Here is a 5,710-nt window from a genome sequence, read left to right as displayed (position 1 = left end):
TTGTGGCCGCCCTTCTCGTCATCCTACTCCGATGAGGAGTCATCCTCATCCTCCATGATCATGTTGGGGGATCGAGAGTTGAGCCTACACTTCTTGTACTGCAGCATGGGGGTGAACCTCGGTGGAATGGTCTCAGTGATGTTGGCCACCTCCTCTGCTGGTGCCTCCTCCTCCTCCTCCACTGCCACCGCTGGCGCCTCCTTCTCCTCGTCGTCGACGGGCTCCTCATCATCTTTGGTGGGCTCCTCCACTAGCAACGGATACTCCTTGTGCTCGTGGCTCAGCGTCAGTTGATTCACCTCCTCGTCGACCTCATCCTCATAGTTAGTGGAATACTTGCCGGATGATCAGTGCCCCATTGCTCGCTCTACACTGTAGTCACCACCAGTGAGTAGGGATCAAAGGAGGTGATGTGATGGACTGGTAAGTTGAGTATGTATGAGAGAATACCCTAGTCGGTTGTTCTCTCTATAGCCTACTAGTCATTTTAAAGAGGAGAGCCAAGCGGTAGCTCTCCCATAGGATGTGATGCTCGAGGCTTCATGATTGGTTGGCATCCCCTGTTACACGTTTTGACTACTGGGTTTGGAAATAGTGTACATTCAATCCACCTAGTAATCTAAACCGTGTCATCGTTGCGAGTTCCCACGACAGTTTGCAGAGTGTATTTAAGAACTCCTACTGTAACCCCCGCTCAGTCGCCTCCCTTGCCTCCTCCTTAATCATCATAAGTTGATCGTGCCACTCCCCCACTCTAGCCCTCCATTTCACCGCTGTCCACATGTCATAGCTCCATCAACGCCGATAATCATATCTCTGACAGCGCTCCCTACCATCATGCAAATTGAGATCACTAGGCACCTCGCTATGACCTCGGATCGACCCCATCAACTACTATGCCCTCCTTGCTAGCCTAATCCAAGTTGGCAACCTGGAGGCTTGCTTCCTCATTGGGATACAAACCGTATTCATGGAAAAGCATAGCCCCCAGCCATGCCTCAACGATCTCACCCACGCCACCGATGGCGGACATAATCTTGTGGCCTATCTAGTCGTCATATTGCTCTATAAGCACAATGGTGGTGCCAGGGACGATGACACTATGAGGCAGTGCATGAGACGGGTCGAGGGCGAGGAAGAATCATGGGTGGTGGTAGTGGACTAACGAGTAGGTGGCTAAGCAACAAGGGGTGTGTGTTGTGCCACCGCCCGGTCATCAAGGTGATCTACAATACGACATGGGGATGGTTGTCGCTGCCGCCAGTGCAGGTGCACGGCGATCTTCCTTGCACAGGCTACGCTTGCGGCGATGTAGACAGATAGGAAGGAAGGGATGTGTATTGCAGCGAGGACTATAGGCTTCATCAACAAATCTATCTTTTCGAATGGGAATTTGGAATAAGAGACTAGCAATTCGCTCTTTACGTGCAAGAGTGAATTGCTCCCTCCATCCTGAAATGTAGTGTATTCTGGCATTTGAAATTTGTCCTCAAATATAGTGTATTCTGTAGCTTTTGATTTCCTGTTACTTTTGCTTTTCTGTTGTTTTGTTTCAATTATATTTGTTTCCTTTAGAGATTCAACGAAAATACTAGTATGAAACAGGTTTCCCTGTATAACATGAGATGTGTCAAGCCTGGTTAGATTTACAATGCTCGAACTTTCTTGTGTGTGTAGTAAAATTTGAATAGCTATGTGGCTCCTCCGTTAGGCATTAGATCAATGTGAGACTAGATCAGATGAATTTTGTTATGCATGTTTACCACACTATAGATCAAAAAGAGAACTAGAAAGAAACCTACAGACAAAACCAACCAATAGGGGCTAGAAACCGGCTACCAAATGACCACTGGTTCAGTAGTAGTAGTAGTAGTCATGAGTGGCTTTGATATGTGTTGAACCCAACTCATCTTATTTACATGGCTACTTCAGTCTTCAGTCTGTAACTTGTTAGTCTTCAGACTTTAGTCTGCCTCTCAACTATCGTGACTGCTTGCGTGCTCCTGCATTCCCACGCAGACACATACGCGTGGGTAGCATCAGTAGCCTATTGCAGCATGGACGCTCGCATTGACGTGACACGACCAAGTAGCACTGCCAAACCACACAAACGTCTCATTGCTTCTTGGTCGTGGGGTGGTACTTTGTATTAGGTGGGTTGAACTCTGTTGAGCGTGGTGTAGCTCAGGTCATTTAGTTTCTATTTTTTTTGTTGCCTTGGTGTCTTTGTCAATCTTTGTTGAACATGCAAGAACCTTGCAACGAGGAGCAAGTCTTGCCTCAGTCTAATCTAGAGCTGAGTAGCCACTGGTGTTGAAATTTAATTGCACACATAAGAAAGTTTGACCCCTGTACATTTGGTCACATCTGACAGTATCCTCCATAGTTTTTTCCTCGTTTGGACATGTCTAACATGTAAGAAACTCCCAGCTCCCAACATAAGGAAGATACATCAAATGCAACATGACATAACATCAAATGGAACTTTATTTACTCCGCTTCTAATGACTACAAGAACAAGGGAACATAGGACTAAAGTTTAACACAAAGATCCTAGGGTATTTGGTTTAGGTGACTAAAAGAGACTAAAGTAGTTAAAAAAGACCAGAACGCCCATATTGATTGCCTAGGATCTTTGCTGCTGCCACAGTATTGAGGGGCAGGGGTGTCTTTTTTGGCCCTCTACATGTCTGTGTTTACTTTAGTTCAACTTTGTATTAGGTGAGTTAAACTCTGTTGAGCATGGCGTACATAAAGTCCTTTGGTCATTTGGTAGCCGGTTTCTAGCCCTTGTTGGTTAGTTTTGCCTATAGGTTTCTTTCTGGTTCTCTTTCTGATCTGTAGTATGGTAAACATGCATAACGAAATTCATCCAATCAAGTCCGACGTCGATCTAATGCCTAAAGGAGGAGCCACATATGTATTCAAATTTTATTGCACACGCAAGAAAGTCCGAGCATAATAAATCTGACCGAACCAGACACATCTCACGTTATACAGGGAAACCTATTTTGTATGAGTACTTTCGTTGAATCCCTAAAGGAAACAAATAAAATTGAAACAAAACAATAGAAAATCAAAAGCTACAGAATAAACTATATTTAAGGAGCTCAAAATACTTCAGCAATACTTTTCAGCGAATGCATAGTGTTTTCCTCTCACAACAAATCAGTATAAGTATCAGCATAAGCCAAATTTCAGCGAAACGAAGAGGGCCACATTTCATTGAAATTTGGCTTATGCTTATGCTTATGCTAATTTGTTGTGAGAGGAAACCACTATGCATTTGTTGAAAAGTACTACTGAAGCCAGAATACAATATATTTCAGGACGGAGGGAATGATTCACTCTCGCATGTAAAGAGTGAACTACTAGTTTCTTATTCCAAATTCCCATGCGAACAACTCAAATTCACGACGAAGCCTACAGTCCTCATTGTAATACACAACCCTTCCTTCCCATTCGTCTGCATCGCCGCAAGCACCGCCTATGCACGAAAGATCATCATGCACCTATGCTGGCGGTGGTGGCGACAAGTTGCCCCAGGCCCACCTCGTTTTGTGGATCACCTCAGCGGTGGCCTCACTGTGGCACAGCACACACCCCTTGTTGCATAGCCACCTACTCATTGGTCCTCCACCGCCGCCACCAATGATTCTTCCTTGCCCTCGACCCATCTCATGTACTGCCTCGCCATGTCATAGTCGTGGGTATCACCATTATGCCTATAGAGCAATATGATGACAAGATAGGCCATCAGATTGTGCCCGCCATCGGCAGCACGGGCGAGATCGTTGAGGCATGGCCAGGGCCTATGGGTTTCCTCAAATACCATTGGTATCTCGGTAAGGAAGCAAGCCTTTGGGTTGTCGAGTTAGGTCAGGCTAGAAAGGAGGGCATAGTAATTGCCGACATCATCCCACCCCTACCCGCGTCTACACTGGTCCAGTGGCACACGCCGACCCACGGCGGGGTTGCCACAGATACGGCGCATGGATGAGCAGGTCACCCATAGGCTGTGGAGGTCGTCCATGGGACGCTCTAAGGTCATAGCGATGTGGCCAGCATCTCAATGGCTAGCTCATCAGGGAGCGCCATCAATAATGATGTGGGGTGTCGCCTTGCCACCATGAATGCCGGTGTCAACGTCGCGCGATGTGAAGCACGAGGAGTCCAACTGAGGGCTTACACAGCGGCGTGGATGGAGCTACGGCATGCGCATGGATGGAACTACGACGTGTGGACAGCAGCGAGATAGAGGACTGGAGAGGCAAAGAGGCGCAAGAAACTTACGTTGATTGTGGAGGAGGCGAGGGAGGCAGACAAGCGGGGATTACAGCAAGAGTTCTTAAATATCCTCTACGAACTGGCATGGAAACTCGCAATGATGACATAGTTTAGATTACCCGGTGGGAGGATGACCAGGTGGACGAGACGGTTCAGATTACTGGGAAATGCGGAGTTTTCTGGTTCTCTTTCTGATCTGCACGTTTCTTTCTGTTCACATTTTAGTGCACATGCAAGAAAGTCTGAACACCATTCATTTGATCTTGTCGGACAGCTGTGAGTACAATTATTGCCTAGGTATGATGTCATTTGATCTCATCAGACACATCATAGTAGTAGTAACAGTAGGATGAGTGGCTTCGGTCTAATGCAGTGAACCATGCAGCGACAATTTTACTTGGACAAGTCTTGCCTCCATCTAATGCAAAACGGAGGAGGCATAACTGTTGATTTTTTTACTGTGCATGTAAGAAAGTCCGCCCGCTGTACATTTCATCTCATAGGATAGTATATAGTGTCATCTGTACATTTAAAAGTCATAGCAAATTGAGTGCATTTGTTCATAGCTGACAAAAGTACTCCCAGCCCCACATCATATATTAAAATAACATTAATTTTTTTATGTGAGTAGAACTTGCCTTATCGACTGTGCTACAAACAGCAGTTGCATCGGCTGTGGCTTCATGAATGAAGAAGTAAGGTACGTCAGTTGGATTCATGAAGCGGCAGCGTCAACCATAGCCTAGGGAGTGCAGTCGATCATAACCTATGAAACCATGTACAGTAGCCACCTCTAGCTAGCTGCTGCCCCTCGGCTGCTGCAAGCCTGCAACTGCTGGGGTTGGAGTGCACAATATACTTTACTGGATGACAAAAGGTCTGACCATCTAAAATATTCACTACTTGGATACTAGTAATGATAAACATCATGCGGTCATGTCAGAAGCTTGTTCTAGCCCTAGCGTCCCTGTGTGTACAAAGCCTGGCCTCACTCCTATTGTATAGCCATCTCTAGCTAGCTGACTAGCTCTGCTCCTCTGACCAAGAGAAATTGCTTAATAGGGAAGCAACTCCTCTTCACTCTTCGGTGTGCCTGAATGCCCCTCGACTGTTGTGAGTCCTCTTTACAACCGCACCAGGCTTTTAAGTCTCAAGTGTGTCATGGTGGTCAAAAGCTCTTCTTCTAACACTTCTTGTGTTCAGCTTTACTGTGCATTCACTTCACTCTCGGCAACCACGCAAGGTCTATATGGGAGGAGCGTCCCCCTTCCCTCAAAGATTCTAGATTTTGACCAAATATATATAGAGAAGTATTGATGATTATGATGCGTAATAAGTATCATTACATTTTCATAATAAGCCTAATAGGAGATCTAAAGATTTTGTGTCAAACTTTGTTCAACTTGCAAGAATCTTGCAGCGG

This window comes from Miscanthus floridulus, chromosome 4 (genome assembly GCF_019320115.1).
Source record: "Miscanthus floridulus cultivar M001 chromosome 4, ASM1932011v1, whole genome shotgun sequence".
NCBI classification, from domain to species: domain Eukaryota; kingdom Viridiplantae; phylum Streptophyta; class Magnoliopsida; order Poales; family Poaceae; genus Miscanthus; species Miscanthus floridulus.
The sequence above is the reverse complement of the archived record's forward strand: the minus strand, read 5'-3'. Positions refer to the sequence as shown.